Source organism: Podarcis pityusensis (genome assembly GCF_964106645.2).
Source record: "Podarcis pityusensis genome assembly, chromosome: 3".
NCBI classification, from domain to species: Eukaryota; Metazoa; Chordata; class Lepidosauria; order Squamata; family Lacertidae; genus Podarcis; species Podarcis pityusensis.
In genome coordinates this window covers 89,185,360-89,198,919 of record NC_138026.1, presented here as the reverse complement: position 1 = coordinate 89,198,919, position 13,560 = coordinate 89,185,360, and the positions used below count along the sequence as shown (strand labels likewise).

At 48.0% G+C, this 13,560-nt stretch overlaps 1 protein-coding gene across 7 annotated transcripts in view; it reads right to left on the bottom strand.

Moving 5' to 3' along the window:
• Positions 1-13,560, bottom strand: part of TOGARAM2 (TOG array regulator of axonemal microtubules 2) — an 80,081-nt gene that overhangs the window by 56,796 nt on the left and 9,725 nt on the right. For 2 of the 7 annotated variants that reach the window (XM_081000114.1, XM_081000117.1), the window contains exons 1-3: positions 4,498-4,531; positions 3,305-3,426; positions 2,620-2,714 (exon numbers count right to left, since the gene is read on the bottom strand). The exons of 3 other annotated variants lie outside the window; for them this stretch is intronic. The gene's annotated coding sequence lies outside the window, so the exon portion shown is untranslated. Of the gene's footprint in view, positions 1-2,619; positions 2,715-3,304; positions 3,427-4,497; positions 4,532-13,560 lie in introns of those variants that run through there. 2 more of the 7 variants (XM_081000118.1, XM_081000115.1) reach the window with 2 other exon arrangements.

Below are 13,560 nucleotides of genomic sequence, written 5' to 3'. Positions count from 1 at the left end.
ATAATTCATTACTAAGTACAAGATTGGTGCTTGCCTAGGAAAGCTTACAGTCCTAACGTTCAACAAAGAGGAAACAGAGGAGCCCTCCTGGTGTTTTCCTGCAAGTGTATTCTGTAGCACGTTCTTGATACATCAATAGTGCATTAGTGGCAAATTTATTCTGCTTTAGTTTGCTCATAGAATCATATAATTGTAGAGTTGGAAGGTACCCTGAGGGTCATCTAGTCCAACCCCCCTGCATACAATGCTTGTTCTGCAATGCTCCCTCAAGGTTGCTATATTATTGCTGTCAGGAAGAGTGATGTAGGACAAAAGTGGGACAAAAGTAAGCCAGAGCATTTGTGGTATAAAAAGCAGTTGTTGCTTCAACAGGAAGTTACAGACCCACATTAGGCAAAGGATTCCTGCACTGCAGGGGGTTGGACTAGATGACCCTTGGAGTCCCTACAATGCTACACTGATTCTATTCTTCTGTGTCTCGATAGGCCTGCTGAAACAGGAAATATTTCAGCTTGCTTCCAAAACAGCATAATGAAGGCTGTTCCTGTCAATAAAACAGATTTACATGAATAGCTAGGAAGTCTTTGAAAAACCTTTTCTCAATCAGTAACATGAGGCATACTGAGTAAACATCCAGATTTATTTTTTTAAAGCTTCAAATTCAGAATTTGCTTTCCCCTTTCCCTATAAAGTACTTAAAATTACACTTTTAATTAAACGGCCATCAAAAAGCCATTGCTCTTTTGACGGCTCCACAGTTACTGCTTGAGTAGTCATGGGTACCCATTTTGGGAAATTTCTGAACCATTTAACAGGAACTGTTGAGCAATTACTATAGTGGTACCTCTGGTTATGAACTTAATTCGTTCCTGAGATCCATTCTTAACCTGAAAGTGTTCTTAACCTGAGGTACCACTTTAGCTAATGGGGCCTTCTGCTGCTGCCGCGCCGCCGGCATGCGATTTCTGTTCTCATCCTCAGGTAAAGTTCTTAACCTGAGGTACTGCTTCCGGGTTAGTGGAGTCTGTAACCCGAAGTGTTTGTAACCCAAGGTGTTTGTAACCCAAGGTACCACTGGTTAGGGGTTCAAGGGCCAAGCTTTATTTTCACTCAGGAGATTCAAATAAATAAAGGCTTCAGTTGGGGCTGAATGTGTACGGAGACCTGTGCTTCCTGTTTCTGGTACCCCAAAGAAGCATGAGCTGAGCTGTATTATAACCTGAAAAGTGGAACTGTCTACTTATTAACTCTCAGTGAATTATTGTCACTGAACATATCTTGCTAATGTGCCTGATTCTGGGATGCTAGAATTGAAGTCGGGGGTGTCTCGCCCAGAGCTGAGGTTGTCAACTTTTTAAAAAGAATTTTGGTACCTTGGACTGAGTGCTCCCAAGCATGTGTAGAATTCCCTTTTCTAGAGACACACATTTCCAACAGAAGGGTTCAGACATGTGCAAAACTCCTTCTTCTGTGAAGATAACACTGTCCTCTTTTGAAAGAGTCTGCCCAGGATTGCCACCTCACCCTCAGCTCATCTAACTAAGACAGTGACAGCTCCACTGACGCTGCACAGCTAGGACAGACCATTTCAGCTGAGACAGCTTTAGGTTCTGCTCGGGGGCGGGGGGAGGTATATGCAGTACCTGAGACACAAACACATGCACTCTCGCCAAATACACCCTGTAAAATAACCCCAGCCACCACCATATGTCTCCTAGAAAGGGGTGGACCCCAAATTGCAATGCAGCATGTATGGTATGTGAGAAAGGCACTGCCCTCCAGGAGGAGCCTCGGATTGGCCGTTTGAAGCAGACCATTTTGGCGGGAAAACCATCCCTCAATTTCACTTGTGTATTCTGGCTGCCAGGGAAGGAGGCAGAAAGCAAGGGGCTGCAACCGCCCGCCCCCCCGGGTAAAGCGGTGAGTGGCCATTGGGTTCACAAGAGCACACTATTCACAGAAAACAAATGCATAGAACACAACAAATGGAACCACCATTACTCTGCATGTGTGTTCATCTGTCTTATGCTAACTAACCACAAAAAGTAAAAGGTAAAGAACCCCTGGACGGTTAAGTCCCATCAAAGGCGACTATGGGGTGAGCCACTCATCTCACTTTTCAGGCCGAGGGAGCTGGCGTTTGTCCGCAAAATGTGGCCAGCATGACTAAACCACTTCTGGTGCAGCATGACGGAAACCAGAGCACATGGAAATGCCGTTTACCTTCCTGCCACAGCGGTACCTGTTTATCTACTTACATTGGTGTGTTTTTGAACTGCTAGGTTGGTAGAAGCTAGGACAGAGCAACGGGAGCTCACCCCGTTGCGGAGATTCGAACCCCTGACCTTCTGATCGGCAAGCCCAAGAGGCTCAGTGGTTTAGACCACAGTGCCAAAATGCCCCGACTGGATTGTTTTTTCCTTCACAATTCCAAAGCCTGTCCAGAAATGGTACATCACAGTTCCGAAGCCTGTCAAAAATTGTACAGTTTGGGCTACTTGACAGGCCGTGTAGGCTCATCCTTAATGGTGGAATTAAGCTTCCATGCAGCTCACTCAACATTGTGCAAGAAATGCCTACAATCATACAGCAGTACTTGCGGCACCTTTTGTCACTCACCTCCAAAAAGGCACAATGGCTACAGTGTGGTAGGTTGATAGAGTATACTCTCTTTCTCTTGTCTGCCTCTCTGCTTAACCTACCTCACAGGGTTGCTGTGAAGATAAAGCAGAGACCATGTATACAACTCTGTGTGGCTTTGTTGAAGGGTTGAAGAATGAATGATGTTGTTTTCTTGCAACTTTACCTCACTTTCACTGAGGTAAATGTAGTTCTCTGGTTCTTCTCCTCACTCCTCCTTGATATATATATATATTTAATTAAAGGTAGGCAAACCAGTCAAGTAGCTCCTTCCCCTCACATTTTCCTCATCACATTTGAACACCCCTGTCATATTTTGGACAAAAGTCACTTGAACAGCCTGTTCTCAGTTCTCCAAGGGTTGGTTGACAATCACTGGGGCTTCAGCTGGTAGGAAACCTTCTCTGGAGTCCCCCCCCCCTTCTCCTCATAATATTTGCACTGACCCTCAATTCTGGGGAGTTCTACAGTGGTTTGAAGCAAAATATACCTCTCTAATTCAAGGATGAACAACAAATGACATGACAGTTACATAACAAACTCCCTAGCAGAATACTGTGCGACCGACTCATGTATTTCCTGCACAGTCAATGTAAACAGCCTTCTAAGGGACAGCCTAGTCCTCAGAGAGCAGCCAGAAGAGAATGCCGTTCTGGTCACTCACCTGCTTTGCAAACTCCTCTATACTTCAGGAACCAGATCCTCACATTTTTAAATTTGCCATCTCTTGGGACAGCCGCAGAACTTGGCTGTGAGGGTCTTCCCCCTTAGCGATCTTGCCTTCACCTGTAGGTCAGATGGAGGTTTGGGAAAGCTGCAGGGATCTCTGTCTCAGGCCAACCCTTGACTCACCCTTAACAAGTTATACATACAGAGCAGGCAAACAGTGTCACATACCGTGAACAAACAAGGCTGCATAGCAACAACTTCTTCAAAGAAGTATTAAGATGCAGGAGTGAGGAAGAGATTTTCCTGGTAGGCGTCTCCCTGGCTGTTTGACTGAGTGACCTTGACTGGAACCAGACAATTAGGAAGCCACAGGTTTCAAACAACAATGGAAAAGGGTTGGATATTCTGGGATTCTACACGCCTGTAACCAGATCCGATAAGCATTCACAAAACAGCAAACATCCCCACACCCGCACACACATGTTTTGAAAGCTCTATTTATGAATGAGAGGAGAAAACAAACTTCTGTTGATGGCAGGATATAATATCCGTGTTACACCCTTCCCTAAATTGGGTTTTCCTTCATGAAGGAATAATACAGTTGAGGGTTCAAATTGCCTTGCAACTCTTATGCCATATATCCTCAAAACAACCTTGTGAGGTAGGCACCATCAAGTGATTAGTGAGGATGCTTCCACTCAGTGTTATTTTTCTAGAGAAAGAGGTGCTATAGCTCATTGTGAACTTTTCCCTTGTCTTAGAATGGCAGTGGTGCCCACCTGAGAGGTGCCAGAACTGAGCTCTGGTGAGCTCCAGCTGAAAAAAAAGGCTTCTTTTCAGGTGAATCCATAACTGTTCTACTACTTCTCCAGCAAACATATTTTGATCCCAGACTGGGGTGGGATAGAATCACATTTCTTGTGCAATAAACCTGCCCCCAGCCAACAAAAAAACACTGTACAGGGTAAAGGTAAAGTGAAAAGTAAAGTGACAGATACACTGGAAAGTGTGGGATGGAATAACATTTGTTCAGTGCAATGTATGCAATGTATACACATCCTCCAAATAAATCAGAACCGATGGCCAATAAATAGCCTGCACATCTAACCTTCCTGCAAACTTTGTGCAGACAAATCATGGTGAATGCTCAACAAACAGGTCATCCAGAAACTACCATAACTGACTTACCAGTCTACTTTCTTTTTTCCTCACACTTTGAAACCATTCCTGTGTTTATTTAATTTCAAGTTTGTGCACTGCAAAAAAGGAATCTCACTGCACAGGATTGCACCATTCAAACTGCACCCAGGAAGGACGTGCACACACACAAGAGAGATGGGGGGGGGGAGAGGGAGATTACATAAGCATTAATTAGAGCCCAACAAAGAGGGCCACTTTTCATACAGAACTGCCACTTACTACCCGACCTAGAGCAACAGAAGGGGATTAATAATTCACCACCAAAAATCTGAACAGGGTCCTGCAGAGACACAGAAGGCAAACTCTGCAGTCCTAGCTGCAAGAGCATGCTGACTTCTAAAGTAGCCTACAGTGCTAAAGAGAAATGAAATAAACTATTGATAGAAGCAAGATTCTAGGAAAGATGATTACATGATAGTCACTCATTTGCAAAAACTCCCCATGCTGTTTTTCATTTCCTTCCCCCTCCCCCTCCCCCCCTCACAAGCAGAATTGTCCTACAGTATTAGGAAGTTTCAGGTCTTGTTTTATATATATATATATATATTATCTGCCCACAGGCACAGAGCACCTGCAAACACTACATTCCGACAGCTGGAGTATAAAGCATGGATAGAACATGCAATCCAAATATAATTGGTATGTCCTGGAGAATCAAAGCATGAATATTGCATATTATTTTTGCTGTGGGAGAAGTAGCCACAGTCCATTTATAAACCATGAGAGGTAGCGCCAGATTGGTTAATCCGTTCCAATTCTGCTTCTGCTTCTTATTTTGAGGCCACAACTCCCCCTTACATTTAAAAGCACTATGATGCCACTTTAACACTTATAGCTCCCCCAAAACATCCTGGGAATTGTAGTCTGCTAATGGTGATGAGAGCTGTTAAGGAAGCCACTCATCCCAGCATAGAGCTACAATACCAAGAGTGGTTCAATAAACAATGAACCCAATGAACTCCAAAAATTGTAGCTCTATGATAGCAATAAAGGTCTCTTAACAGTTCTCAGCATACTTAACAGTTCCTAGGATGTTTGGGATGGTCAAAATGGTACAGTGGTACCTTGGGTTACATACGCTTCAGGTTACAGACTCTGCTAACCCAGAAATAGTACCTTGGGTTAAGAACTTTGCTTCAGGATGAGAACAGAAATGGCGTGGTGGCGGCACGGCGGCAGCGGGAGACCCCATTAGCTAAAGTGGTACCTCAGGTTAAGAACAGTTTCAGGTTAAGAACAGACCTCCAGAACAAATTAAGTACCCTAGGTACCACTGTATAATAGTTCTTTTAAATGTATGGTGTGGATGTGGCCTAAATTAATCCCAAATGGAGTTTTGTTATGTACTGAGTTGAATAGGATCCAAACTGTAGCAGTCTGATTGGTCCTAGAACAATAGGATCCAAAAGGCAGCAGTCTGATTGGTCCTAGAACAATAGGATTCAGAATGCAGCAGTCTGATTGGTCCTAGAACAATGCAGCAGTATGATTGGTTGGCAGGAACCACCCAATCCTGCTCCAGATAGAAGTGAATCCACAACCTGATTGGCTTACAGTAGAATTCCAGAATTAGCCAATCATATGCAGCCCATTGTGTAAATAATGTATATAAAGCAGATACTGTGAGGGGACATTGATTCATTCCTCCTCACCACTATGAGCTGAATAAAGAGCATGAAATCACTTTGCGACTCTGAGTATATTTCACTGGCGACGAGGATGGGATCCCGCTGAGCTGACTGCCACACACAGCACCGCAGCACCGCCAACTGCCGCACCGCTGCCTCGCACCGTGTATCCAGGCTTCAGCTCCGGGGCACAAGGAACTCAGAATGGCAGCCAACAGCAGCTTCTCGCCATTCAACCCAGCATCTGGAGACTGGGAAGCGTACGCCTCCCGTTTCACCTTCCTCCTAGAAGCCAAAGGGGTCACCGACGAAGAAGACGCCAAGAAGAGGGCGATATTCTTCAGCGTCTGCGGAGAGGAGACGTTTGAAATCGCCCGGGCTCTCCTTGCGCCTGAAGACGTCGCTACTGTTCCATACAAAACAATAATGGAACAGCTGAAGGGGCACTTTTCGCCGCAGCCCTCAGTGGTGGCTCGTCGAAATGCCTTCTACGCAAAGCGGCAAGCCCCTGGGGAAACCATAACTGGGTTTGTGACCTCTCTCCGCCAAGCCGCCCGGTTCTGCAACTTCTCAGAGCTGGAGAACATGCTTCGTGACCGCCTCGTCGGTGGCCTGAAGGATGAGAAGCTGCAACGACGCCTCTACGCTAAGAAGGACCTAACGTTCCAGGTCGCTCTGGAGGAGGCCCTGGCAACAGAAGCTGCCGAGAGGTCGACCCAAGAGGCACGGCCGAGCCTGCCATCCCAACCGAGGGTCCACCATGAAGACCTCACCGACGACTCAGGATCCGACAGGGAGGAGGTGCACCGAGTACAGCAGCGCACTCAAGCAGCGCACAGACCACAGCTGCCTCGACGAGAAGGAGGGAACTGCGCAAGCTGCGGGGAGAGTCACGAGAGGAGGACCTGCCGTTTCCGCAACGCAGAGTGCAGGCAGTGCAGAAAATCGGGACACATCGCCCGGGTGTGTCGGGCTCGGCCCACCCGACACCAGGCATCAGATGACCAATCCAAGAGCCCCAGGTCCCGGGGCCCAACGCACCAAGGCAACTCGACGGAGCTCACGGACTTCCAGGTATACCAGTTGCCCCACCCCAACGTAGAGAAAATTTATGTAGAGGTACAGATAGAGGGGGCCCCATGCCGCATGGAGCTTGACACGGGTTCAACTCTATCCATAATCTCGGCAAGGACCTTAAGGAAACTGTGTCCCACTGGGGGTCCCAAACTCAGGCCGGCCCCATTCACCCTCCGGGACTTCCAGAAACGTAAGGTCCCCACAATGGGGGTGGGGACCTTCAGGGTGCAATACCGAGGGCGGACGCGGCAACTGGACTTGCTTGTGGTCAAGGGCCCCTACATTAGCTTACTGGGATTGGCATGGTTTGGACCACTGGGGCTAGCTGTCACCGGGGTGAACCACACTAGCTTACAAGTGGACGTGGACGCCATATGCAAGGAATTTCCAGGGGTTTTCGATGGGAAATTGGGACAGTATACGGGCCCCCCCATTGCGCTACAGCTTGACCCCGCAGTACGACCGGTCAGGCTCAAGGCCCGCCGGGTCCCGTTCGCCTTGAAACCCCGTATAGACGAGGAATTGGACCGACTCGTAGAGCAAGGAGTGCTGGAGCCGGTGCCTAATGCTCCCTGGGAAACCCCAATCGTCACACCCGTCAAGCCTAATGGTTCGGTCCGCATCTGCGCAGACTACAAATGTACCATAAACAAGGCCCTCACGGCCCACGCATACCCAGTGCCAGTGGTCAGCCATGTCCTTGCCACCCTGGCTGGGTCGAAAATTTTTGGCAAGCTGGACTTGGCCCAAGCATATCAACAGCTGCCAGTAGATGAGGCCACAGCAGAGGCACAGACGATTGTGACGCACAGAGGAGCGTTCAGGGTAAAGCGGCTGCAATTCGGTGTCAGCGTGGCACCAGGCATATTCCAGAATATAATGGACTCTCTCCTTAAAGGGATTCCTGGCGTCACCCCCTTCTTCGATGATGTGTTGATTGCCGGCCCCACACCAGAGGAGTTTGAGGACCGCCTCCGCACCGTTCTGCACCGTTTCCAGACGGCGGGTCTCAAGGTGAAGCGGGAAAAATGTCTACTAGGAGTGCCTCAGGTGGACTTTCTGGGATTTATGGTGGACGCAGAAGGGGTCCACCCGACTGGGGACAAGGTACGGGCCATTTGTGATGCCCCAGCGCCCAAGAGCAAGACTGAACTTCAGGCCTTCTTGGGACTATTGAACTTTTACCATTCCTTCCTTCCCCACAAGGCGGCGGTAGCGGAGCCCCTACACAGACTCCTGGACAAGCGGGCCCCTTGGGTGTGGGGCCAGCGCCAGGAGGCCGCATTCCAGGCAGTCAAGGACTTGCTTGTCTCAAACTCGGTCTTGGCACACTTCGACGAGAGGCTGCCGGTGGTGCTAGCATGCGACGCCTCACCCTATGGCATTGGAGCTGTCCTGGGGCACCAACTCCCGGATGGAAGAGAGGTACCGGTGGCGTACTTTTCCCAGACACTCAACACAACCGAGCGGAACTACTCGCAAATCGACAAGGAGGGTCTGGCAATCGTAAAGGGAGTAAAAAAATTCCATGATTTCTTGTACGGGCGGCCCTTCACCGTGGTGACTGACCACAAGCCGTTGCTTGGCTTGTTTGCCCCCGAAAAGCAGACCCCCCAAGTGCTGTCTCCTCGCGTCCTCAGGTGGTCAATTTTCCTTGCCAGCTACCAGTATGCACTGATTCACCGACCTGGGAAGGCGATGGGCCATGCGGACGCCCTCAGCAGGCTACCACTACCGGAAACAGGCCCTGACCCAGCACCTGCACAAGAGGTTATGAGCCTGGAGCTGCTTCCCGACCGCCCCATTCAGGCACAAGAAGTTGCACACCATTCCAAGAAAGATAGGGTCATCTCCCGGGTCCTGGACTGGGTGTGGAGGGGATGGCCCAGCAGCAGCCCCGGGCCAGAATTCGCCGGCTACACAACCCGCAAACATGAACTGTCGGCCCACAAGGGGTGCCTGTTATGGGGAAGCAGAGTCGTTGTTCCCCAGCCCCTCTGCAAAAGGGTCCTCACAGCCCTACACGAGACACATCCAGGGGTAGTAAGAATGAAGGCCCTTGCCAGGAGTTATGTGTGGTGGCCGGGGATCGATGGAGAGATAGAGGCCTGGGTCAAACACTGCCAGGCCTGCCAAGAATCCCGCCCAGATCCCCCAAGGGCCCCAGTCCAGTCCTGGGAGTCCGCCCGAGCACCATGGTCACGCCTGCATGTGGATTTCGCTGGCCCCTTTCAGGGGAAAACATTCTTCATAGTGGTGGACTCCTACACCAAATGGCTGGAAGTCGCACTGGTACCGTCCACTTCCACGTCCGCAGCCATCCGGGTACTACGCAGGCTGTTTGCAACCCACGGGCTCCCTGACACTCTCGTCTCAGACAACGGGACTGCATTTACGTCAGGAGAATTCCAAACCTTCACAGCGCAGAACGCCATCCGCCACATCCGTTCGGCGCCGTTCCACCCTGCCACCAATGGCCAAGCAGAACGCATGGTGCGGACCACCAAGGACACCCTTCGCCGCATGACACAAGGGGACTGGGAGTACCGCCTTGCCACATTCCTTCTAGCACAGCACAGCACCCCCAGCTCAACGACTGGCCGGAGCCCCGCTGAACTACTAATGGGTCGGCGCCTTGCAATCAGATTGGACCGCCTTCACCCCGATAGAGCTCAGGATGAGGTAGTGGTGGGGGAAGGCAGGAACCCCCGGACCTTCGAGGCCCAGGACCCAGTGTACGCAAAGAATTTTGGGGCAGGCCCAGCATGGGTACCCGCCACAATCACCAGGGTCACTGGCCCCGTGTCGTACGAGGTGCTAACGGATGGGGGGCAATGCTGGCGCCGCCACTGCGACCAGATACGGCGACGATTCCCGGGAGAAAACCAGGAGGAGGACAGGTCAGAGGAGTCCCAAGGGAACAGCGGGGCAGTGAGGCCCATAGAGCAGGAGGGGCCAGCAGGAGAGGCAGAATCAGTAAATACAGAGAGGACCCGTGAGGCCGAAAGGACACCGGAACCAGAACCACGACTGAGCGAGCCGGTTGCACCAGACCAAACAGCCGCATCACAGCCAGCATCCTTGGAACACGAGCCAGAACCCGGAGCCCGGACCAGGGAACACCCCAGGCCACAACGCACACGGAGGCCGCCGGCATACCTTGAGGACTATGAATGCGACCTCCCGGGCAGGACTGGAACTTAGAGGGGAGGGGTGTTATGTACTGAGTTGAATAGGATCCAAACTGTAGCAGTCTGATTGGTCCTAGAACAATAGGATCCAAAAGGCAGCAGTCTGATTGGTCCTAGAACAATAGGATTCAGAATGCAGCAGTCTGATTGGTCCTAGAACAATGCAGCAGTATGATTGGTTGGCAGGAACCACCCAATCCTGCTCCAGATAGAAGTGAATCCACAACCTGATTGGCTTACAGTAGAATTCCAGAATTAGCCAATCATGTGCAGCCCATTGTGTAAATAATGTATATAAAGCAGATACTGTGAGGGGACATTGATTCATTCCTCCTCACCACTATGAGCTGAATAAAGAGCATGAAATCACTTTGCGACTCTGAGTATATTTCAAGTTTGTTCAAGCTTTGTGACCTAAATGTTAATTACAACGTTGAGTGAAATTAAAACCATTGGCTCTCTTTCTTTCTTTGTTTGCAAGGCATGGCAGGAGGCAATGGCGGCCACCAACTTGGATGGCTTTAAAAGAGGATTAGGCAAATTCATGGAGCAGAGGGCTCTCTGTGGCTACTGGCCATGATAACTATGCTCTGCCTCTGTAGTCAGAGATGGTAATGCTTCTGAATACCAGCGCCTGGAAATAACAGGAAAGGAGAGTACTTTTGTGCTCAGGTCCTGCTTGTGGGTTTCTCACAAGCATCTGGTTGGCCACTGTGGGAACAGGATGCTGGACTAGACAGGCCAATGGCCTGATCCAGCAGGCTCTTCTTAAGAACCACCATGAACTGGTGTTAGCAGCTGCTGGCGCAGATGTCATTCATGGATGTCAAAGTGAACAAGACCTTCATTGAATTAATGCTGATAATTCCAGCTCACTAATAAGTGAATGCGGCAAGACTTCCTTTTGCAGAATACATGCTGATTCTTCCAGAAGACTTGTTCTTTCACTTGTTAGGCAACTCTAGCATTAATCGTGCATTCTCCCAAGAAGGAGGCATTGATTCTTAATCAAGAATTTATAAGTGGTAGAGGGAGATACTCCAGGAGCCAAATAATTGGCTCTGGGGGGGAAAGCATCCTGAGTATTAAAGAGACCCCCCTCAGGAGTGTAAATAGACATGGCTGTAGCAGCTCAGGAATTAAGGCAAATAGCTAAAGTCAATTCATCGTTTGAAAGCCTCCTGAGCTACAACAAATACCTGAGCCATAGGGACAAAAGAGGAGGTTAATGGGAATTTTTAATGTATAGTCAGGCTTCCTCAACATCAGCCCTCCAGATGTTTTTGGCCTACAACTCCCATGATCCCTAGCTAGCAGGACCAATGGTCAGGGATGATGGGAATTGTAGTCTCAAAACATCTGGAGGGCCGAGGTTGAGGAAGCCTGGTATAGGTGGCTTTTGCTAGTGACAGAATGTGCTTGTCGTGCTTATTCCATGTGGAGCTTTGACCGAAAACTAAACAGCAGAAATGCAGTATGGGAAACTCAGTGGTAGGAGCTAATTTCTGGAATGCTGTACTCGGAGGCTTGTAAAATAAACCCATGCATCCTCCTCCAGCTATACCTTTATGAACTGCTTACGTGCATAAGAACCATGTGATCTGAAGATAGCCTCACTAGGCTTCTTGTGGCTTAACAGTATACTTTGACTTTGGCCCAGAGCTCCAGATGAAGCTCCTTCGGCTGAGGAAAAGATGAGGGCAAGAAAACATAAGCTCTTAATGGGCTCTAAACAGGGTTAAGATGGGACTGTGAATAAAACATTTTTAAAAATGGACTCCCACATGAATTTTTTAGAGTGGCTGCAAGGATGTGGCCTAAAACAGTCATTTATATAGCACTTTATTACATTGAAACATGAAATGGCTTTCCTCCACTAATAACAAATTTAAGGCAAGAGACATGCTCTTGTCTTGAATTTAGGCTTGAAGTCTGCAAGTGATATACACTTGCAGAATATTATTTGTAACTGTAATAGTCCCAAGAGTTCCAAACTTTAACTAGGGGATATTGTTGTAGGCAGAAAAAAAGGGAGAAAAGGAAGATTACACATTGTACATGCATTACAATCAACTTTTACTTGGCATGGTGGGTGTGTGTGTGTGTGTGTGTGTGTGTGTGTGTTTTATTTTATTTTTTGCAGAGAGATTGCAGAGAGCTGAAGGAGCTATACAGGAGAGGCTGCTCCATTCCATGCCCATGGCATGCACACACATCCCACAGGTTTGCATTGTACTGTATTCCAAAACCCTGAAAAATCTGTGTTCAGAGATGATAATGAGGCATCTAATCATAGCCTGCATTTTTATCAAGGCTTATAGTTTGATTAGGGTCTGTATTTTAAAATGAGCTTAAAGATTTTCAAATGTTTTATGCCAGGCAGAAGACCAGCTGCCTAAGTACTTTGGCAAGATGTTTATCCTCCTGGACAAGGGGGCCCCCTGATTTATAGCAGAAAACAATTCTCAAAGTCGTAAAAGGGAATTACAGGCTGAGAGCAAGGTTACACCACCCTACATAATTAAGAGTTGGTAAATAGTAAAACCATTAAACTTGAGCCATATCTTTCTAAGGTTAAAGGCCAAGAGCAAATGGAAAAGAAAGGGGAGTGTAAACAGAAGAAGAGGCTTCTTTCCTATTTTATTTTGAGGCTGTAAACTATTCCTTCCTGTTACTTTGAGAAGGTTTATTCTTCTAAAAAGCTATCTATGATAATGTATGAAATATACTGGCTTAAATGTAATTATGCAAAGGATCTAGAAAGAAAGAAATGTTAAATTATTATTTCATAGAGTCATATTGCTGTAGGAGACCAGAGGGGCAAACGAGCCCAGCCCCCTGCCAGACAGGAGACGCCATCGAGCACTCCTGATATATGGTTGTCAGGCCTTTGTTTAAAGACCTTCAAAAAGGAGATCTTTCATTGATGATGTATGAGAATGTGAACCCAAGATCTCTGACATCTGTTTAAGATAAAAAATTAAAACTATTAACCATCTGTTTTGGAGGGCAATAGGGCAAGAGGTGAGCTGGTAATTAAGGTTCCTTGTTGAGACAAATGTAAGATATATGACTACTTATTTGTCATTTATAGATAGAAGAATATATAGCTTTTTGTATCCCATAAAAGGCAATAGGAAATGGGTGTATCTTTT